The sequence below is a fragment of the Lithobates pipiens genome, unplaced genomic scaffold (assembly GCF_037356315.1).
Source record: "Lithobates pipiens isolate NorthernLeopardFrog02 unplaced genomic scaffold, aLitPip1_a1.2 Scaffold_16, whole genome shotgun sequence".
In the NCBI taxonomy this organism is placed as follows: domain Eukaryota; kingdom Metazoa; phylum Chordata; class Amphibia; order Anura; family Ranidae; genus Lithobates; species Lithobates pipiens.
The window spans coordinates 579,047,292-579,071,803 of NW_027507748.1; the positions used below are offsets into that span (position 1 = coordinate 579,047,292).

The 24,512-nt window shown below is 43.9% G+C and overlaps 1 protein-coding gene across 3 annotated transcripts in view; it reads left to right on the forward strand.

The window, feature by feature from the left end:
* The window catches only part of ZNF385A (zinc finger protein 385A), a 496,355-nt gene that overhangs the window by 37,620 nt on the left and 434,223 nt on the right, over positions 1–24,512 (forward strand). The window contains exon 1 of one of the 3 annotated variants that reach the window (XM_077483785.1): positions 3,325–3,444. The exons of the other annotated variants lie outside the window; for them this stretch is intronic. The gene's annotated coding sequence lies outside the window, so the exon portion shown is untranslated. Of the gene's footprint in view, positions 1–3,324; positions 3,445–24,512 lie in introns of those variants that run through there. 3 annotated transcript variants of the gene reach the window in all.

Here is a 24,512-nt window from a genome sequence, read left to right on the forward strand (position 1 = left end):
CCTCAGATCTACAGCGACTTTACTTCCAAGTGCACTTTCAGTGCAATTTCAAGTGCACTTTGCACTTGTAGTGCAAAGTGGGTTGGCCTTTCATAAATAACCCCCATTGTGATGCATTGCTGTGTATTTTAACATGTTGGTTTGTTGTCTTGTGTAAAAACGCAGACAATGCATTTTTATGCAACGACTTTATAGGGTGTAAATCTGCATTGAGTTTGCATGTTCTCCCTGTGCATATGTGGCCTTCCTTCTATGACATGCTGGAAAATGAATTGGCTCCTATCTATATTGGCCCTAATATGATATTCTAATGAGTGTGCCCAAGATGTCTGCCTGCCTCACTATCTGCCCCAACAGCAAGTCCCCAGGGAGAAGAGTGCAATATATATATAAATAATAAGGTTTAAAGTGGTTGTATAGTAATTTTTTAACTTTTACCTACAGGTAAGCCTATAATAAGGCTTACCTGTAGGTAAAAAAAATATCTCCTAAACCTCTACGGTTTAGGAGATATTCCCCTCGCAATGCGCCACTGACTGCAGCGGCGCATTCACACAGGGGATTCTCAGCTGAAAGTCCAACAGACGCCAGACCCTGCCGGAAAGAAATCTCCCACGCGTATGCATGGGAGTGACGATATCGCGGCTCCGGCCGCGAACAGCGTCAGAGCCACGATACCCGGAAGACACACCGAGGGAACATGTCAGCTCCCTCAGCGTGGATCGGGCCAGATGTCAGGGCCTCGTTCTAAGGTGCATAATAGCTCATTATGCCTTTTCCTTTGCAGGTCAAAAAAAACTTCAGTGGGTTTACTCCCGCTTTAAGAGCTTTAACTTCACATTCAGACTTTATGTTATCGAGTATCCAGCTGTCACCACACCATGTGAATGTACGGTCCCACTTCCCCAGTCAGATGTACACTCACCAGCTAGTATTGCCTCACACTCTCGTGTTTTGGCAAAAAGAGCAGTCAGCAAATCAAATTACAACAATATCCCCATAGATGATGATCCAGAGATGATCGTAATATGCAGAGAAAATAAACTCCAAACAGTGTGATACTGTTTAAAAAGTTTTATTCCACAAACATATCTTACATCACTGGCCTAATGGTCATGCACTTACCAGAAGGTGGTGAAAAGATTGCATTGGTATCATGTAGGATGCCAGAGATATCAAAGATTAGCGGCGAGCATATGAAATGTAAAATTCTGCTCTTTATTCCAAGACATATGCACTTTGGTTTAATATCCAACATTAAGTATTTTACATTTTTTGATTATATTCAATGGATGTTTCATTAAATGTTTTTTGGTCTATGCAGATAGCATCTTCCAAACATATATATTTTACTATATATATATATTTATTTATTAATGGGCTGTGGAAATTAAAGATTAATTCCTCAATTAATCTATTTCATTTTTTTGATCGATCAAAATTATTTTGATCGGTTCTCACCTCTCCGCCAGCTTCTGGGTCTTCAGGGAGTTCCGTCGGAGATCCGGTGACATCACGGAAATCAACATCACTGGACTCCTCCCCCCTTCCCCAAGTGCCTCCGTCTGCTAATGAAGGGAAGGGGGGAGGAGTCCGGTGACATCGCTCTGATTGGATGTAACGCGTACGGGGGAGAAGCTACACACGACGTCACCCGCTGCTGCCCTATGGAACTAACACGATTGTCGGCTTAAAAATCCTGTGTTTTTATCATCTTTATGTGAGTAGTTTGTGTTTGAATACAAAGTTTGTATCTTATACTTAAAGTGGAAGTAAACTCCCCTAAAGTTTTCAGCCAAGGAAGCTGCCATCTTTGCCTCTGTTTAATCTTCAACTGCTATGGTGCTGCACATGTGATTCGTTATGACACCAGTCATTGGATGGTTTGATAGTTTGGCTGAGAGCACAGCCAATGTGCAGTTAGCATTCCTGGCATGCCTTTTTTTTTTAACTGTTTACATCCATGGGTTTACTTCCACTTTAAGCACTTAGATCTTTTCTTTCTACCCATGACCTGGTGTCCTTGCTGAGATATAAGGAGACGTGACGGAAGTTTATGGTCCGTGTTAACCCTTTTGATACCCACTTGCATAACCACCTGTTTGCACAGGGGTCCATGCCATAAGGTTAGAGTGATTAGGAGGTGGATGGATTGTCACGCTACTGTGGGAAAAAAATTACTTACGTCAGTGCTACAGGTTGAATTTAAAACCTATTTGTGTGAACTGTGAAGTTAAGTCATGGATTGTGGAAACTAACTAGTGTCGGGTGATTGTATATAGTGTATACCACATTTACCACTGACTAATGCAGAGTTGCAATGCAAGGAGATCAGCTAAAAGTAGTTGGATCTGTATGTGCGTTATAATTCATCGAAATTTGTTGATTAATCGATAAAAAAAACGATTAATCTAACAAGAAAATTTTAATCAGTAACAGCCCTTATATATATATATATATATATATATATATATATATATATATATATATATACACACATACACACATACACACACACACACACACACACACACACACACACACACACACACACACACACATATATATATATATATATATATATATATATAAGGGCTGTTACTGATTAAAATTTTCGTGTTAGATTAATCGATAAAAAAAACGATTAATCAACAAATTTCGATATACACACACACATACACACACATACACACACACACACACATACACTAATCAACCCACTTCACCTATCAACTAACTCTTATTAGAGTCATTTATTCACAGGTTTGGGTTGCGTGTTTAATATCAGTGTGTATATATTTTAGTTAATGTTTGTGCTTCTTTAGTTATGAATAAGCACTTTTGAAAGTGTGAAACGCGTCAACTCCTGTGATCTGTTGTTTGCTGTGGCTTGTACTTTTTGGATTATTACCTCCTTTTTTTTACTAAAGGCATTTGATTTTAAATGCGGCTGTCCAGAATCTTCCCTTTATCCAATTACCTATGCTTAGCCAGCGACTGCTGTTCCTATTCTGAGGAGAGATACATTTCCAGACACCCTTCCTAGAGCGGCATCTCTCTTCCCCTCACATGACCATTAGGCTGGTGATGTAAGATATGTTTGTAGAATAAAACGTTTAAGTGGTATCACACTATTTGGAGTTTATTTTATCTGCATATTATGATCATCACTGGTTAATCATCTATGGGAATATTGTTGTAATTTGATTTGCTGACTGCTCTTTTGGCCAAAACACGAGAGTGTGAGGCAATACTAGCTGGTGAGTGTACATCTGACTGGGGAAGTGGGACCGTACATTCACACGGTGTGATGACAGCTGGATACTCGATAACATAAAGTCTGAATGGGGGCACTCAACAAGAGGGAGGGGCCAGGACCACCGAAGAGGGACACGAGAAGAGGAGGATCTGGGCTGCTCTGTGCAAAACCATTACACAATGCAGGTAAGACCGACATGTTTATTATTCTTAACTAAAAAAAATAAAAAATAATCAGGTATCAGGCTCAAAAGGTGCCTTGCGATCAAGTCCATCAAGGTGAAATGCTTTAAGGAAGTGTGGTTACCTTGGGTGGTGACTACATGTATGCAGCTACTTTTTATTTTTATTTTTTTTTATTAGATAATTTTACTATTTAAACCAACCTAAACCCTCTTACACCCATTTATGAATGATGTCTTAAAAATACATTTTGTATTCCAACTGATCAGTCTTTCAGTGCTTACAATACAGCTTTCCATTGTCAAACTCAAGGGAGAAACTGCATGGCACCTCAGCACCCTCTAACTTTACCACTTAAATTATGGGTGTATAGGGGTTTCCCCATGTTTTGTTTGGAATATTGACCATAATTCAGCCAGATCGTCACCCTGGCTACAAGTATTGGATGTTGCATTTGCCACTGTAACACTAGATTAGTTTCAAACACCAAAGACGTCATTGCTGCTGTGTAGTCACATTCAAACGATATGCTTAGTATGGTGCAAGGTAGTAAATAAATAATGCTACTGCATCCAAAGGTGATGGACATTTGTATGACCCACCATACAATACCATTTTCATTTGCACTTGTGTCCCTGTTTGATGTTGGGGTTTGTACTATCATAGGGCAGCCCCTGTTGTGGGATGCTCCCGTCTGGGGTGGACTGAGGTCATTTTAGTTAGGAGTCACTGGCCGGGATACTTTATAAGGTCTTTTCTATGCTGGATCTCTTTTTCACTATATTGTCAAAAGTATTGGGACACCTGCCTTTACACACACATGAACTTTAATGGTATTCCAGTCTTTGTCCGTAGAGTTCAATATTGAGTTGGCCTACCTTTTGCAGCTATAACAGCTTCAATTCTTCTGGGAAGGCTGTCCAAAAGGTTTAGCAGTATGTCTATGGGAATGTTTGACCATTCTTCCAGAAGCATGTGTGAGGTCAGGTACTGATGTGGATGAGAAGGCCTGGCTCGCAGTCTCTGCTCTAATTCATCCCAAAGGTGTTCTATCAGGCTGAGGTCAGGACTCAGGTCAAGTTCCTTCACTCCAAACTTGCTCATCCATGTCTTTATGGACCTTAGGTAAGTCTGCCATAATGTGCTAATATGCTGTGCATTCTAGCATACTATGGCATAAAAAAGGTTGGCAGCGTTTGATACCGCTTTAAAGTGGTTGTAAACTCCAGACATGAAATACGAACAAAGCATATCCCTCTACAGCAGGGGTCGTTAAGCTTTCTAAACAAAGGGCTGATTAACTGTCCTTCAGACTTTAGGGGGGCCAGACTGTGGCCAATGGGATAAGAAAATGTCTTGGGGTCAGTGGGAGTAAACAATGACCTATATATGGCATCAGTGGGAGTAATAGTGCCCTAATGTTTGTATCAGTGGGAGGAATAGTGCCCCATCATTAGTGTCAGTGAGAGGAATAGTGCCCTAATGTTGGTGTTTGTGGGAAGAATTGTGCCCCAATGTTGGTGTCAGTGGGAGGAATAGTGTCCCATCATTAGTGTCGGTAAGAGGAATAGTGCCCCAATGTTGGTGTTTGTGGGAAGAATAGTGCCCCAATGTTGGTTTCAATGGGAGGAATAGTGCCCTATTGGTGTCAGTGGGAGGAATAGTGCCCCATTGTTGGTGTCAGTGAGAGTAATAGCGCCCCATTGTTGGTGTTAGTGGGAGGAATAGCGCCTGATCATTGGTGTCAGTGGGGAGGAATAGCGTCCCAATTTTGGTGACAGTGGGAGGAATAGTGCCCCACTGTTGCTGTCAGTGGGAGAAATAGTGCCCCATCATCGATGTCAGCAGGAGGAATGGCCCATTGTTGGTGTCAGAAATTATGCCTCATGGTTGTTGTCAGTGGGGAGAATAGTGCCCCAAGGGCCAGATAGAGATAAGCAAAGGGCCACAGCTTGGAGACCACTACTCTATAGTTTGTACTTGTAGCTCTTTTGTCTGCTGCTTTGTTCCTCTGCTATCAGCACCAGTCACTTCTGACAAGTTTTCCTGACACCCAGAAAAAAATGGTGACAGGGAGGGAGCTCCAGCTGATTGACAGCCTCAGCTCTGTTCCTGAGAGCTGTGTGGAGGGGGGGGGGTCTCTTCCATCCAATTAGCTCTCCTCACTGAGTTTAATACAGCTCTTCTCCCCCTTTTTCTGAACGTTCACACAAGCTTTAAAAAAACTTGCTTTTGAAGGGATGTAGAGAAGAGAAGACTGCAGATAGACAGGTACGACGTATGTAGGAGGATTTGTTTAATATCTGTGTATCACCTGAGACCAGTCACTTTACTTGGTACTGTACATGTGGAGATTTACAACCACTTTACGTTGAATTGGGAAGTTGATATTACAATGATCTCTCTCTGACAAGTCTACATAAATAAAGAAGCACTTTATATAATAAGCCTTATTATATTCTATGGCCTGTAAGCATTTATTCGGGATGGCGCCCCTGGGGTGAGATTCCTAATTCACCCAAGATATATCACTTCCAGTTTTAATCTTACATTATTATATATTTTTTGTACCTAATACAACATTATTCCAATCAAGAGAATATTCACATGTGAAGTTCCCTTTGTAGAGCTTCTGCTAGTGTGTCCCCGTACCTATCACGGGGAGATCTTTCGTAGCTTGAAAACTATCAATTGCACTTATCATGGACCTCTTCTATTCTGAAGAATGTCTATAGCTCCTCCATATTACTGCCAGCCTGAAATAATCTATAGTATAGTACAGTGATTCTCAACCAGGGTTCCTCCAGAGGTTGCTAGGGGTTCCTTCAGCATTGGGCCATTTCAGCCTCTCAGATAAGTTCCCACTGACACCATTGATCTTTTTAGCTATCTGTAAGGAGGTAATTCTTCCCAATGACCATTACACTATCATGTATCATGAGTTGTAGATTTCTAATTTTTAGCAGGGGTTCCCCCGAGACTGGAGAACTATTTCAAGGGTTCCTCTGTGTTGAAAAGGCTGAGAAAGCCTGGTATAGTATACATAGTATAGTAAATCACGTATACAGTTTATGCAATTTTTTTCAGAATTTTTCTATTAGGCTCCATGCACACTGGAGCTCATAAACTGCAGTTTATTGGAGTTTGGGTCTTTTTTTTTTAAAAGCCCCTAAACTCCACTCTATGTTAGACTATGTGTCCATGCACACATGGACGTTTTTTAGCTTTAATGAGCAGTAGAGTTTATGGGCTTTTTTCTGAACGCCAGAAATTTGCGCTCAAAGTGCCGTTTCTCACCGCCAAATAACGACCAACGCTGATAAATGCTTATAAGCGCTCATAAACACGCGTTAATTAGTGTTCTGCATTCTATTTTTTCAATGCATTGTGGGAGTTTGGAATCCATTGTGGGATCTTTGGAGTGTCCTCTGTGTATTTTTATTGAAAACGCCCATAAACGCTAACGCTCATAAACGCTAGTACAAAACGCTGTTAAAAGCACATTTTTCAACCAGCGTTTTTTGCCAGCAATCTGGCATCTAGAAAAAGCTTTTTTGAGCTTCAGTGTGCATGGAGCCTACCGTGTAGGTGGCGTATGTAGGCTATATGGACAGAGGGTTTTGAAATGGTTCACTTATGCTGCCGTATGTTTTTCTGATATGTTTTTTTTTTTATTCTGTGTATTGAATAAAAGATAATCATTTTCAAAAACTGTGTTGTATGCTTCTCTAGACCCCTTGTTGACACTGGGACAAATTTGCATTAGTAAACAGGCACTGGATGTGTATCTGAAGTCAGTACTGGTATACACTTAGTCTTAGTGCTAGGATAAAAGTGACATTTAATATATGCATATAAAAATAGTGAGAGCATTAAAGTTGGCCTACTGCAGCGCAGCAAACTTCACAAAGCCAGAGTGCTGCAGTGCAGCCTCTCAGGCAGGGAAGAGCCTTGGTATCGGATGATTCGATTACCACCGGCAGCTGTAGTATTGTAAACTCATTAGCAGATTTGTAAATAGGCGCTTTCAGAGGCTTTAAATAGCCAAGAGTTATTTGTGTTGCAGGGGAGAATCACATGTCATGTGCTTCTCACTACATCTGTGAACCACAAATCTACAAGTGTCTCAGAAGACAGTTTATGGCTTCAGATTCTCACTTTTTTTTAAGCAATTTTCTGCCTGGTTCCAAAATATCCCCATATTACAGTATAGTACAGTGCATACACAAGTATCATCCGTAGATTAACTGAATGTCATGGCTGGAGAGTGAATGAGGCCTAAAGAAGCCCATAGATGAGTCATTGGTGAGCTGTTTTAACCAAACCAACTGACTCGATTCCACCATCCACATACTTGATGTATATTGGGAATCTTCCCCGCTGAGGTATAGTATTCTAATAGCAGGGACTTCCCTGCCCTCAGAATACACTGATCAGCACTGCAGGTACAGCCTGCGTCCCTGATCGAGCGGTCAAAATTCAACAAGCTGGTCGCACAGAAGTCAATCGGTAGATTGACTTCTGTACAACCAGCTTGCCCATGGATCAAAATACAACTAGCTACATTTGGATCTATGTATGGGCTGCTTTGCAGTTTCTTATCAGATGCTGGACACATAGAGTACTATTTTCTCTAAACACAGCAAAACTGCACCTAAACACAGGTAAAGGCATTGTGCATGGTACCATTAAAAAAATAATTACATACATTTATTTGTGTTAAGAAATGTCCTCTAAATGTATATAAACTGAGGTTTGACAGTGCCAGTGTGAATGAGGCCTTAGCGTTTCTAATAGAATCCTGGACGCATAGTATGCAATTTTCTCTAAACACAGCTTAAGCGACTGTATTGACACACAGGTAAACGCACAGCATGAATGGCACCATTTATCTCACACTTTCACATTTTAATGCATGTGTTGTATAGCAAATCAATGGATGTGTCATTAAAAGCTGTTATTCAGTGAGGTTATTCAGATTCATGTCATGCGGCGTGATTTGAAAAATTAGGTATGTCTGCTTTTCTGTGCTTTATGGGCTGTAATGCCCAGTAGAATAATGAAAATGCATGTAAATGCATTATAAGGGATGTTAAAAAACACACAAAAAATGGAGAGGAGGGACTGATAGATGTGTGTAGCGGATGACATTTTGGACAAAGTGTCATTTATGTGTAAATTTAGTTTTTGCCTCAGAACAGTAGTGGGGTTCTGAGGGTTAATTATGTAGGTTAACTTTGACATCAGTTTGGCTGGGCTGTGTTAGAAGTTCTGCTTGGTCATGTGTACAGTGAGGTGCACATGACAAGCCAGAACCAGGCCTGGTTGGACGTTTTGGGTATCAGCCTTCTCGAAACCAATCAGTGGGTGTGCCGGGCCCCGCTGAGGAGTCTGGGAAGGGGTACTTAAGATGTTGAGCTCACGTGTTCAGTAGGAGTTCGTGAGGCCCATGTGGTCTGGTCTTGTTTCCAGGACCAGGGTAGCCCCGGGAGGGGTCCCGGTCACGGGGTGTTCAACATTCCGCAACATGCTTCTGTTGGTTACCCCCAATAGACCCGCCTGGTCTGGGGTAGGGATCCGTCCATTCCCGAGTCTCAGAACCAGCTGGTCAGAGGCGCAGTAACTGAGGGAGGATTCAAGGTGTCTGGGTGTGCTCTCAGCTTGGAGGGCTTGTGAAAGTGACCGGGGGAGGACTCTTCGGAGGAGGGCCAACAAGCTGGCATCCTGAGAAGTGCCTGGTTACTGAGTTGGGAAGGACATTGACGAATCCACGCTTTTTCCAATACTATCAAGGAGACAGAGAACATTCTAGGTACTGAAGAAAAAGGTTCCTGTTCACTTTCAGTTACAACTGTCCATGTTCAGAGATCTTATTAGTTCTGAATCAGCGTGCTGATTGCCATGATCTCTGGCTAAAGATCTGTTCAGCCTTGAAGTGCCCAGCTGCGAGTGGCTACTCTCTGGGTGATATTAGAGACTTTGTTATGTCTGCAGTTCAACGTGCCTGAGTTCTTCACCCTTACCCTCTGTTCCTATATGAGACTGTGTTGTTGGATGTTACCCCTGCAAAATAAAACCTTTCAAAAGGACTTTATTGGTGTCAGCGTCCAAGTTGTTGAGTATCAACCTTGGGAACCCCTAGACGTGGAAGAACTAGCCAAGCGGAGGTAACCGGTAAGCCCAATAAATCAAGGCCGCCCTACAAAGGGTTATGGCCACTAAATGTGAATCTGGCTTGACCTCTAAACACAGGTTTGACTGAACCAGTATGAATGAGGCCCTAGGCTACATTCACATGAGTGGCTTGGCCTGTGTGTTTTAAATCTCCTCATTTTTGGGCACCCAGAAGGCACAGGTGCAGCGTACAGCCCCAGTGTCAGCAGCCTGTCAAAATCTGTCAGTCTGAAAAACACAGTAACAATACTTGGGTTTAGGGCCATATGCATTCAGGGATGTACTCATGGAATGCAGAATTCCTGTGTTCCAGGCATAATTCCCTGAACGCATACAGCCAAAATTTTAAGTACTACTCACTACAACATCCAGCTGCTTTCAGCCTGTTCAGCCTGTAATAGATTTTGACAAGTTTCTCCCAGGTGACCAAAACACCAAAGTGCACAAGCATGGGCGTCCGCAGCAGGGGGCAAGGGGGGTCAAGTGCCCCCCCCCCTGGAATCCCCAAGGTGTCTGCCGTAGCCGCCGCCATGCTGCATTTATTTTCACTTTTTTTTTTTTTTCTTTTTTTTTGTGGCGACTGCATCCTCGGCCCTCTCCGACTCCCATGGATCAGAGCGCTGGATGGCTCTGTGTACTGCGGCCGCTCTGTAACATGGCCCCGTCCCCTCAGACCAGCTCATGTGATAGTAAAGAGAATCAACGTTCCCCCTATCACACAAGCCGGTCTGGGGGGGGCGGGCCATGTTACAGACTGGCGGCAGTACACAGAGCCATCCAGCACTATGATCAAGAGAAGGAGTTGCTGCAGGTACATCCCCGCCCTATGTGCCACAGTGTCTGGATAGGAGGGCATTTTACTGTCCCCAGTTCACCTTGTGCTCCCTGCCCCTCCCCCCCCCCAGTGCACTCCATCACCACACTCTCCTGCCCCCCCCTCTCTCCTCCACCACACTCTCCTGCCCCCCCTCTCTTCTCCACCACACTCTCCTGCCCCCCTCTATCCTCCACCAACACACTCTCCTGCTCCCCCTCTCCTCCACCACACTCTCCTGCCCCCCTCTCTCCTCCACCACACTCTCCTGCCCCCCCTCTCTCCTTCACCACACTCTCCTGCCCCCTCACAGTTTTCTCCTCCCCTGTTCTTGCTGCCCCCCCAACTCTCCAGCTCTCCCCATCCTTCTCTAGCCACCATCCCAGTGCTCCCCCCTGTCCTCCCCCAGTGCTCTCCCCCCTGCCCCCCCCCCAGTGCTCTCCCCCCTCAGTGCTCTCCCCCCCTGTTCCCCCCCACCCAGTGCTCTCCACTCCCCCCAGTGCTTCCCCCGTTCTCCCCCCCACAGTGCTCTCCGCTCCCCCCAGTCCTCTCCCCTCCGTGCTCTCCCCTTGTTCTCCTCCACAGTGCTCTCCCCCCTGTTCTCCCCCCGTGCTCTCCCCCCTGTTCTTCCCCCCAGTGCTCTCCACTCCCTCCAGTGCTCTCCCCCCTGTTCTTTCTCCCTGCCTCTTCTTTCTACTCCCCCCAGTGCTTCCCCCCCCAGTGCTCTTCAGCTCTCCCCATCACTCTCCAGCCCCCACCCCAGTGCTCTCCAGCCCCCCATTCTCCCCACCCCTGTTCTTTTTGCCCCCTGGTGCTCTCCAGCCCCCCCCCCCCCCAGTGCTCTCCACCCCTGTTTTTTTTTGGCTCCCCAGCACTCTCCACTCCCCACCCCTGTACTCTCCACCCCCCCCTGCATTCTGCCCCCACCCATGTGCTCTTCAACCCTACCAGTGCTCTCCACCCCCCATAGTGCTCTCCAGTCCCCAGTGCTTTCCACCCCTGTTCTTTCTGGCCCCCACTGGTGCTCTCCACTCCCCCCTGCTCTTTGTACCCCCCCCCAGTACTCTCCACCCCCCGTGCTCTCCACTCCTGTTTTTCACCGCACCACACTCTCCTGCCCCCCCATGCTCTCCTCCACCACCACACTCTCCTGCCCCCCCTGCTCTCCAGCTCTCCCCATCCTTCTCTAGCCACCATTCCAGTGCTCTGCCCCGTTCCCCCCCAGTGCTCTCCCCCATGTTCCCCCCCCCCAGTGCTCTCCCCCATGTTCCCCCCCAGTGCTCTCCCCCCCTGTTCCCCCCCCCAGTGCTCTCCACTCCCCCCAGTCCTCTCCCCTCCGTGCTCTCCCACCGTTCTCCTCCCCAGTGCTCTCCCCCCAGTTCTCTCCCCCCTGTTCTCCCCCCTGTTCTCCCCCCAGTGCTCTCCACCCCCCCCAGTGCTCTCCCCCCCTGTTCCCCCCCAGTGCTCTCCACTCCCCACAGTGCTCTCCACTCCCCCCAGTCCTCTCCCCTCCGTGCTCTCCCACCGTTCTCCTCCCCAGTGCTCTCCCCCCAGTGCTCTCCCCCCTGTTCTCCCCCCTGTTCTCCCCCCAGTGCTCTCTCCCAGTGCTCTCCCCCTAGTGCTCTCCCCCCTGTTCTTTCGCCCCCAGTGCTCTCCACTCCCTCCAATTCTCTCCCCTCCAGTGCTCTCCACTCCCCCTTCTCTCCAACTCCCACCCAGTGCTCTCCACTTCCCCAGGACCAGAGGACAGGCTGACTGGGGCCGGAAAATGAGGATGGCTGAAGGTGCAGGTGGCCAGGGACCACTCCATCTCACAGCAGACAGATCCTCTGGAAGGAGCACCGTCCCCATCCAAAATGAGAACAGACCCTTTCTGCTGCTGGCCATCATGGATATCCTGCTGGCATGCAAGGTACCGTACCAAGCATCAACAACACACCTTCCCACAGACAGGGACTGCAGACTGGGACATGGGGCACAGGAGGGGCTGCAATGATGGGCACAGTAAAGCTGCATTTGATGGACACAGTGAGGCTGAATTTGGTGGGCACAGTGAGGCTGCATTTGGTTGGCACAGTGAAGCTGCATTTGGTGGGCACAGTGATGCTGCATTTGGTGGGCACAGTAAGGCTGCATTGGTGGGCACAGTGAGGCTGCATTTGATGGGCACTGGAGAGTTTGCATTGAGCTCTTGCATCAAGTCTGCAGTCTCTGACCATCTCCTGTAGCATGTCTGCAGTCTCTGAGGGAGTCTGGAGGAGAGTCAAGAGTGGGAGCACCGCCGGGATGGGGGTCATGGGAAAAGTCAGACTTGTGTGGACTGTGGACAGGAGACTATAGGATAAAACCAGAGCCACCAAGCTGGAGCCGACTGGCTGAGCCCTGCACAGTGCACCTGAGAGGAGGTCAGTGAAAGCACCGCCAGGCCAGTCGGGGGGGGGGGTCACTGATGTAAGGGGGGAGTGAATACGATAATGTAAGGGGCACTGATATAAAGGGTTTCCTCCTTATATTAGTAACCTACCCCCCTTACCTTCGAGTATTCTTTCTGCAGAAGGTGGTCCCGCCCACGTTCTGAGTTTCTGGGGTCCCCCTTGATGATTGATCACTTACCACTATTAACTGGTAAAATGTATGGTTTTCCCTTTCATGAACAAGAAAATAATGACGTTATGCTGTTGGGCTGGTATAATAATGCTGTGAGGCTGGTTTGAAATTTTTTCCAGGGCTGGTTTTTGAAAGCATGGGCGTCCACAAGGTTACTTAGGTGGCTGCGTACCATGCCCATATAGCCTAGAGAATGTACATCTTTTTACATTGCAATACATCTGTTGTGGCCATATTTTTATCTTGATGAAAACAGCCTATGCATTGACAGTATGAGATCAAAATATGGCCACAACAGATGTATTGCAATGTAAAAAGATGTACATTCTCTAGGCTATATGGGCATGGAACACAGCCGCCAGAGTAACTTCCAATACAAAGTGAAGATGAATTATCTGTTATATAACACATATGTATTACCAGTGGAAAGATTTTCATGAGATTGTCGAAAAAGGGACGGAGCATGAGTGGCCTTAAAATGATGCCTCCCCTTGGAAAAAGTTCTGCGGACGTCCATGTGCACAAGTCCTTAGAGTGTTTGTTAAGTATAAATTCGAAATCACCAGACCCTCTGTTAGAGCCTGGCATACCACACTATGTAAGTCATTTCTAAAAACGAGTGTTGTAAATACCTATTTAGAGCTATCTTCAGGCCAGCCACGTGACTCACGGGCACTTTACAGCTCTGATAGATGGCTTCTGTAGGAGGGGCCGAGATCTCTCTCTGATGTCAGCCGAGGAGATCACATGGTCTCCCACAGACGCCCTGTCTCGGAGCTGTAAAGTGGCCACGAGTCACGTGACCAACCTGAAAGTAGCTCCAAATAGGTATTTACAATGCTCGTTTTTAGAAATTGCTTACATAGTGTGGTATGCCAGGCTCTAATTTAGGGGCTGGCAGTGACACATGTATGTTTTTAATTTTTAATAAAAGCAGCGGGGGGGGGGGGCAGAGACACAGAGAGCGAGCTGACAGGCAAGGAGGAGGGGGTGAGGGGGAAGAGAGTAGAGCAGAGAGGACAGCTGCGTAAGACGGAGGGACACACTCTGACCATGGTGGTCAGGGCTCAGCAGCCCTGATTTTCGTGATCAGTACAGAGAGGGGGATACAGGAAGTGGCAGGTTCAGGGAGTTTTTTTTTACAGTTTAGCAGGAACAACTAAATGCAGGAGGCCGAGACCTCTGATGTGAGATGTTCCTGTCTTAGGTGGATTGTGGTTATGATACTAAGGAGCCTCTGGCTTGGATACTTTTAAAGTCTTTTCCAACCTGGATCTGTTTAACTTGCAGGTTGTGGGCTCTGGGTGCTTGTATTAGGATACCCTCTCTCTGACATCATATGGTGAGGCTGCATAAAGATGCACAAAAGCCATATTATATTCTATGGCCTATAAGTGTTTATCTGGTATGCGTCTTTGTGGTGGGATTTAAAATTCATCTTGAATGAAGCACTTCCACTTTTGCCTACACATTATTATATTTATCATGTTGTCCTAGTCAAAGAGATATATTAATGTTTGAAGCTCCCTCTGCCTGGCTTCTCCTGCTGCGCCCAAGCACCTATTTTGGGGAGACCAGACCTTGGCAGCTTGAGAACTGACATAACTGTTAATAGAGGCAGGTCTGGTTTTTCTGTGCTTTTTGTATGGGCAGTGATGCCCAATAGAATAGCGCATGTAAATTTTGCTACAAGAGTCATTAAAAAAACACATTAAAAACTGAATAAAGGGGGATCTTGGAAGCATAAAAGTTCAATATACTTCCCAGATAACTTCTCCTGCATTTAGAAAGGCTAAATGCAGGCGACTAGTGCAAATGATGTGGTCACCCCAAGAAGTGCAAGCACAATATGACCTTAGGATTTTTTCTCAGCCACATTTAAGGATCACTCTGCAACACTACAGAATAATCTAGCCAAAATGATACCTTCAGCCTTCCTTCTAAATAAAATGCAGCTAAACACATTACACGGTGAAGTACAAAGCCACAGTTTCTTCACATTGCACTTATATCAGTACACTGCACATCAAATTTGGTTTAATTCAGAAGGTGCTTATGTAGCACTACTCCTGCAAGAGCGATTGGATAGGATGGGTCCTCTGTTTTTTTTTCCTCAACCTTCTCAAGAATGTCTGCCCCTCTGACCCACCAGGTTGCAAACATACAATATCACAGGAAATCACTGGAAATAATACTTAGTACCCAATAGTAGTGCTATTTCCAAGAAAACAGGCACCAAACCAGATAGTAATGGCAAACCTAATATATTATAAGTCACGTGATCGTGACATCACGCGTAGGGACGGTATAGGTGCTCCATATTGATGTAAGCAAACAAGCTTGGCGCTCCTAGGAGATAAGTGTTGTTCTTTATTTTTTAATGTGAGTACCTTGTATATTATTTAATAAACACGCTGTTGGCTTTTAGATACTACACTATATGGCACTCCCCTTCTTTTGATTTACTCCCGCTGCTGCTGAGAGGCAAAGACCTCTTAAAGGAATCCATGGGGTCCAGATATAAATATTACCCACTCAGATCCTGGGACATGGGGAAAAAAGAGGTGAAACAGCCAGTGCTTTAATATATGCGGTTACCTGTTTACCGCAAGGTAAGAGGCCATCACTTATTAGTGTGGATTGACACGAAGAGGAGAAACACTTTGATGTTTTGCACATTTGGAATTTTTGCACATCAGATTATTTTGCACAGTGAAGCACTTGCACTTTTGGAAAAATGTATGCCGTTTTCACATGGGAAATATCTAATGCATGGTGGATATCAGCAGTTGTATATGTTATTTTACATGCAGAGGACTTTGAAGAAATAGGCTGCTATTTTTGTGACAACTACAACTGTCTGTGCAAATTGGTGGACTCGCATGGACTAAACGTTGCTTTATCGTTAGAATTATTTATTGTGTTGATATTTACATTTTTTTCCCCTTCACGTATGTGAATTTTTTTGCACAGGTGTTGCACGTGAGCACCATTTGCACACTCGTTTGGTATGCAGATTATATGAATTTAGTATACTATACAGTGACACTACACACTTTGTTTGCAGATTTTGCACGTTTTGAGTATATAATATATATTTTAAGTTTCATATTTGCATATTTGCACAGAGGTTATGTTTTGCACGGTGCACTTTAATATTGTCTGTTAGGTGAAGGCACCACTAGCCATCTCTTGCATCATATGTATATTGCTACAATTTTCATTTTTCTTTTTGAGTAGTAGCAATTTATTATTTTTTCACTATACTGTACTATTGATTTTATTTTTTATACTACCTCAGGCTGTAAATCCTGTCCAATCTATCCTGTCACTTTTGTACACCTTCCATTTATCCTTTTGAACAGCGCAACATCACTCTCTTTAATACAGTGCAAACCTAATATATTGTCACCCAATATGGTTGGTAACCAGGCAAGCATAAAATGGATTAATAATGGTAATAACACAATTTACACACATATAAAGTGATTATCAGTAACAAATCGGCATAAGATAACATTTGGCGTGCAGATCAGAATAAACAGTAGCAAGGCCACCTCAAGTGCAGCAGTGAACAGTAGTAATGTTTAAACTACCTAGTGCTGGAACTATACTGCCAGAGTTCATTTATGGGGGTGATTCTAGTCCTAAACCGACTGGGTATGCACTGTCCAAAAGAAAAGGAGGATGGTAGCAGAGGGGGAAGGGTACAAAGGGGGCTTGCAGAATAATTATTACAGGAGGGGCAGTCCTTTTGAGATGTTCCTAAATGTCTTGCAGGACAATTTCATGGTAGCACCAACTAGAAACAAAGTGTTACTAGACCTACTGATTACCAACAAAACAGACCTGATCACAGATGTGGAAATATGGGGCAATTTAGGAAACAGCGATCACAGGTCAATTATCTTCAGTATAAAGCACAAAAATAGGAAACATAAGGGAAATACAAAGACACTGAATTTCAAAAGAGTCAACTTCCTTAAACTGCGAACCTTGCTAGAAGATATAAATTGGAATAAAATCTTAGGAACAAAGAATACGGAGGAGCGATGGGTTTGCTTTAAGTGCATATTAAATAAGGGCATTAGCCAGTGCATCTCAATGGGAAATAAATTTAAAAGAGCAAACAAAAGTCCTGCATGGCTTAACTCTAATGTAAAAATGCATATAAAAGCAAAGGAAAAGGCCTTCAAAAAATACAAGGCTGAGGGATCATCATTACATTGTAATGTAAGGGTGCAATTAGGGCGGCTAGATAGAACACGAAAGACACATAGCTAAGGAGAGAAAAAAAATCCCAAGAAATTCTTTAAGTGTATAAACAGTAAAAGAGGGAGGACAGAACATATTGGCCCCATAAAGAATGAGGAAGAGAATCTGGTTACAAAGGATGTGAGATGGCAAAGGTATAGAATTTATTCTTCTCCTCAGTCTTCACTAAGGAATCGGGGGGCTTCAGTAACCAAAACTGCAGTGTTTATTCTCATGACACATCACAGGAAGCACCCTCATGGCTAACAGAGGACAGAATTAGAAGTAGACTTGGAAAACCTAACATTAATAAATCACCAGAACCAGATGGCTTGCACCCGAGGGTCCTTAGGGAACTCAGTCAAGTAATTGCCAGACCAGTGCTCCTAATTTTTACTGACTGGAATGGTACCAGCTGATTGGAGAAAAGCCAGTGTAGCACCAATATTTAAAAAAGGGCCAAAATACATCCCCGGAATGGTCAGGGGTGGAAAGTGGGGTCCCACAGGGTTCTGTCCCGAGACCAATCCTACTTAATTTGTTCATAAACGACCTGGAGGATGGGGTAAACAGTTCAATCTCTGTATTTGCAGACGATACTAAGCTAAGCAGAGCAATAACGTCTCCACGGGATGTGGAAACCTTGCAAAAAGATCTGAACAAATTAATGGGGTGGGCAACTAGATGACAAATGAGGTTTAATGTGGAAAAATGTAAAATAATGCATTTGGGTGGCAAAAATATGTATACAATCTACTCTCTGGGGGGAGAACCTCTGGGGGAATCAAGAAAGGAAAAGGACCTGGGGGTCCTAGTAGATGATAGGCTCAGCAATGGCAATGCCAAGCTGCTGCTAACAAAGCAAACAGAAAAGTGGCATGCATTAAAAAGGGGATTAACGCAAGGGATAAAGCGATAATTCTCCCACTCTTCAAGACTCTGGTCCGGTCTCACCTGGATTATGCTGTCCAGTTCTGGGCACCAGTCCTCAGGAAGGATGTGCTGGAAATGGAGTGAGTACAGACAAGATCAACAAAACTAATATAGGGACTGGAGGATATTAGTTATGAAGAATGGTTATGAGCACTGAACTTATTCTCTCTGGAGAAGAGACACTTGAGAGGGGATATGATTTCAATTTACAAATACCATACTGGTGACCCCACAAGAGGGATAAAATCTTTCCACGGAAGAGAGTTAATAAGACATGTGGCCGCTCATTAAAATGAGAAGAAAAGAGTTTAATCTTAAACTGCGTAGAGGGTTCTTTACTGTAAGAACGGCAAGGATGTGGAAATCCCTTACACAGGAGGTAGTTTCAGCGGAGAGCATTGATAGTTTCAAAAAACTATTAGATAAGCACCTGAACGACCACAACATACAGGAATATCTAATATAATACTGACATATAATCACACACGTAGGTTGGACTTGCTGGACTTGTGTATTTTTTTAACCTCATCTACTATGTAACTAATTAACTATATGTTCTTCTCCCGGCTATCATTGGGGCCCTTTTAGAGGCTCTTTGCATTTAACAACGATCCCAGTTAACCTGAATGCAGTATAGTTAAAGTATAATCTTGGCACATGTGCAAGGTAGAAGTGGTTGAGATGTGGTTAAGGATTCAGTATAATGTGGGATATGATTGGTATAGGTGCAGTCTAGGTCTGGAATAGAAAACAAAAAACCCACCGCTCCGGGTGAGACCAGGAAGCCTAATGATCCAGTAGGTGCTCGCCTCAGCTCGCCTACACACATAATGAAATTAGAAGAAATGGCTGCACACCACTGTAGATCAATCAAAATCTTCTATATTTGGACATCCCAAAAACGACAGGCATCAGAATGCTGGATAGACGCATTTTACACACTTCACGTGCACTTAGTCATTACCTAGGTCTGGAATAAGTGCGTTATAGAGTGCAGTATGGGTACACTTGGTGTCCTGTTGTCAGTGGCTCAATTCCTGCTGATAGTATCAATAATTGGCAAATAGCCCTCTCACCAGTCCCTGGGATGCTGCCGTGACCTCTCCCTGTAAGTGGAGCCCCCCCTCCTGAAAGCCTCCTGTGATCAGCTGTGGGAAGAAGAAGGTGAGTGGATACTCCAGTCTCCCAGCTGCAACCGTGCAGGTGTTGTGATGTAGGCAGTGCTGCTCTGTCCCCGGGTGTCTTCACTCCCAAAGTCAGGCTCAGATCTCCAATAATAAGTTCTCCTGCCGGTAGACAAATATTCAGACAGACGTGCTTACACTCTAAGTCCCTCGGTGCCAAGAGTAAGAGCTTTCCCAGGCAGTTTAATAAAAATCATCCCTCCACTACTACTGCACAGTGCCTACTTGGATTTGTATTGTAAGGAGTCAATTCGTCCCATTATATGGCTACCATTACAAACTACAAATCCCATGGCCAGGGGAGAATGGTGCAGCATACCATCAGTGTCTCAGTAGAAGGGGAGAAGAATAAAATTAGCAGGGTTGATTTACTAAAACCGAAGTGCAAAATCTGGTGCAGCTGTGCATGGTAGCCAGCCTGTTTCTAACTTCAGCTTGTTCAGTTAAGCTTTGACAAAAAACCTGGAAGCTGATTGGTTTCTATGCAGAGGTGCACCAGACTTTACACTCTCCAGTTTTAGTAAATCTCTCCCAATGTCTCCTTCTCCATATTGCTGTAGCCCAGCACCTGGCTACTTTTATTGTGTAAGAAAGTGTGCAGACTGTCATGCCCTTAGGAGGACAAGGGTCACAAGAATTTCCATGTATGCCCCATTAGCCACGATAAAGCCGAACTCCAGCCACACTTTTTTTCTACTTTTGGATAGAATAAATGAGGAGTTACATCTTCTGTCAAGTTTTTATACTGCTTGAGGTTTTTGCCCCATTTCCTGCCCCACTGGTACAGTGTGAAAAACACAGTAGGCATGAAGAACAGACAAAAACAAGGGCCTCTAAAAGTGATTTTTTTATTTCGGGTCTGCAGACTGCCGGAAGAGCATACAGAGAGGATTTAGTACAAGACCATGGAACTATAGAAGTGGTCACCATGGACAGGATTATTTTAATGCCGCAAATAGACAAAGAGAACGTTTGATGTTGAATTGGAGAATTAGGATGTTTATCAGTGTGATCCTGGGATATTCTTGTTTAAATGGAAAAAATGAATACTTGGATTAGATAGATTGAGTAGGGACTAAACAGCTGTTAGCTTTTTACTTTTTGTGTCCCATTGGGGAGCTTTCTCCCTCACTTCCTGTCCTAAATACATAACAGGCAATAGGCAAAAAACACTCAAAAAGTAATTAGAAATTTCCACTTAAAATGGCCACACTAAACACAGCAGATCTTCCGCTGCGCCAATTGTCAAAATACCCTAACATTGCCTGCATCTAAAATTGCTTATATCTAGCTGTTTGGCTGACAATTTTCCACCCAGCTCCTTTGACTGGTGCTAACAGGGCCACCAACTAATCACATTTTGCTCTGTGTATGGTCAGCTTTCAGACAGTTTTCACCAAAACAGGTATCCCTATTGGAAGATTGCCCCATTATTCCTGTCCCACTCACAAGCATAGTATTTTGGATCTTCTATCATTTTCTGTCTCAGAGAGACAGTCACCAGAACAAACTGAGAGGGCAAATCTCTTCAAAGAGGACACAGAGAATAGTAAAAACCTGAGATAGATCCTACATATTCCCTGCCAAATTCAAAACGTAAAAAAAATTGTTTTGGGCTATTGATGCCCATTTTTTGTGACATTGATCTGAAGATTTTGGTCTTCTGAGAGCTGAAGTTCAGTATTCTTGCTAAGCTGCTTCCCGACTGCCCTCCCCTACAAATTCTGTTGCCAAAATCCTTGGCATCATCAGGCATAAGGAGTCATGGCCAGTTTTCAACTGCAATTTTCTTATTTTTGTTTTCAAGGAAAATGAGTGAACAGGAATGTTGACCGTTGAGGAGCTAAACAACAGCAACATAACCATACACCAGTTGTCACCATGAAACCGGACAGAATAGGCAAGCCTTGGCATAGTGCAAGCCCAAACAAGCAGGTCAGGCATCTCAGTTAGAGTTCCCAAAACTGAGGCTAGCCACGTATCAAGGTTCTAAAGGAAAACTAGAAACAGAAAGGAAAGTAAAAAAAAGAAAAGGCAAAAGAGTTGGAAAAGGGGAGAATGAGAATCAGAAAATGGTAGAAGAAAAGTGTGGCGAAAGAAGGTAAGGGCAGTGGGGCTTTTCCTCTGGGGCTCCGTCCCAAACAGCGCCTATGGGTAGCTAAGGGTAACTGAGTCTAAGGAAGGTAAGGTATAGCAGGGTTGCCAAACTTTTAGAACATTTTGAATGGGAATCAGTAAGAATGCTTGAAATGTTTTTGTTAAGAGTCATGGCGAAAACCAGAATTGATATCTTCGTCAGGTTGTGGGTAATCTTCTCTAATGATGATTGTCCCTTTATTTGGCTTTACAGTAATGACTCAGCTTTATTAAATATAGGAAGCCTGTTTAGGCTGATGTAGTTATGGTGGTGGCACAGTTAAAGCAGTGTATGAAGGCATAATAATGAAATACATGAACTTTTGCATGGTTGGCGTGATTAACTAGTGAGATGATCATATCATATATATATATATATATATATAAAAAGACACATATATTCTTTTTGTATACTAGTTGCATAGAACCCTTACAATTATCTGAAGTAGGACAGCCTTATTAAGTAATCTAATAAGGCTTTTAGAAGGAAGAGATTTTGTTCATGTAGTGATGACGCTGTTAGAGACGGCAGTATGCCTGAAGGTCAGCATGAATGGTTTTGCTTTACGGATCTAAGCAGAGAAAATCAATCAAGATATTGACTAGGAATGGAAGAACAGCGGATGAGTGTAATGTGAGAGTGAAGACAAGGCGTGCTATATCAGGCACATCTCCTGGTGCACACACACAACCCCAGTGAGCCGATTGAGAAAAAAAGCTCCATTTTGCCCATGTAATTGGCTGCTTTGGAAAGATTCAATAGTGTTCATAGTAGCAGATTTGCAATCGTGCAACATGTTCAAAATAAAGTGATTAAAGGCTATTTGAAGGCTCACAGAACAGATCGTTATGTTTATCTCTAATTTCTGCTTGGGCACTGTATTCACAATGGAAAAAAAAAACAAGCCTTTGTTGCAAAATACTGCTTATTTCACAAAATGTGTGAAAGTAGGTAGATGTAAAGAGTGCCTGCGAATTTCAAACATTAGGTAGGTGTGGTCAGTGGAATCTGTGTATATTTGAAGAATTAAGTAGTACTAATGTTTCCAAGAGTCTGTAATCTCAGTTATGAAAAGCAAGAGTTGGATTTCAGAAAGAATAATAGCAGGCAACTTGAAAAACCAGTCAACAAATTGCTAACGCTAGTCAGGAAATACTGTGAGATGAGAGGACCCTTTTACTTTCTCTTTTATTTGCGTTTCCTGGTCTATTAACCACTTCAGCTCCGGAAGGATTTACCCCCTTCCTGACCAGTGCACTTTTTGTGAATTGGCACTGCGTCCTTTTAACTGACAATTGTGCGGTCGTTCAGCGTTGCACCCAAACAAAATTGACACTCTTTTTTACCCACAAATAGAGCTTTCTTTTGGTGGTATTTGATCACCTCTGCGTTTTTTATTTTTTGCGCTATAAACAAGAAAAGAGCGACAATTTTGAAAAAAAAACAATATTTTTTACTTTTTGCTATAATAAATACCCCCCAAAAATATATAAAAAAATAATTTTATTCCTCAGTTTAGGCCGATATGTATTTTTCTATATATTTTTGGTAAAAAAAATCGCAATAAGCGTATATTGATTGGTTTGCGCAAAAGTTATAGCGTCTACAAAATCGTTTTATGGCATTTTTATTAGTAATGGCAGCGATCTGCGTTTTTTATCGGGACTGCAACATTATGGCAAACACATCGGACACTTTTGACACTATAATAATACACTGATTACTGTGTAAATGACGCAGGGATGAGGTTAACCACTAGGGGGCGATCAAGGGGTTAATTGTGTCCTAGGGAGTGATTCTAACTGTGGGGGGGATGGGCTACACATGACAGTGATCACTGTTCCTGATGACAGAGCCTTGTTTACAAAGGCATCTCCCCGTTCTTCCACTCCGCAACACGATCACAGGCACCCGGCGCACATCGATCATGCTCACGGTCATGGAGCACGTGTGTGCGCCCACAATATATATATATATATATATATATATATATATATATATATATATATGTATATATATACACACACACACTCTGCATTCAGCATAGCCTATACATACAGTCCATTTGGCTGTGTACAGTTTCTAATACAGTGCAGGCGGTGTACACAGTATATAATACAGTGTGTACAGTTTCAAATACACTTGAGGCAGTGTACACAGTATATAATACAGTGTAGTGTTAAAAAAAATAACCATCATGTCCGGAAGGCCTCCAAGGAGAAGCAGATGCCCGCAGGCCACAAGAAGAAGGCAAGCAGCCTCTGAAATAATATTTAACAGCAGGGACCATTCCTGCACCCAACATGAGTAACTCTGAGGCCGCGGGGACTGTTCGCCCAACTTTGTCCGCTGAACAGTGTTTCGGCGGACAGTCCGCTCGTGTGTGGGCTTTCAGCGGACAGTTTCAGCGAACAGTCCGCTGAACAAGGTTTTTCGGAATTTCCGAAAAACTGTCCGCTGAAACTTTGTTTCAGCGAACAGTCCCCTCGTGTGTAGGCTTGTTCGTCAAACTAAGTTCCGCGCATGCTCAGAAAGGATTTACACGCCGAAAGTTATAATGCAGTGTATAGGACGTCGTATTTTTCGTCCCGCCGTACGTGCCGTTCACGTCATCGCGCACGGTTTCAGCAAACTGTTTGTTCGTCGTGTGTGGCCATGTCCGTCCATGCTAATTTTGAGCGGACTGTTTGCTGAAACTGTTTGACGGACAAAGTTGGGCGAACAGTCCCCGCGTGTGTACGCGGCCTGAGCGGTTACAGTGTTCTGGCACCACCAACACCTTAGGCCCTGAAGGGCCTGGTATGGACTGGGGGGGGGGGACCCACATTGTTTTTTTAATGATTTTTAATGTATATTGCTGGCATCTGGCAATACATTACAGCCGTGAGCTATTTTATATTAAACATTTTCCTTTAGAAATGTCATTGTGCTGCGGTACTTTTCTAAACATCGTAAAAATGCACTACTT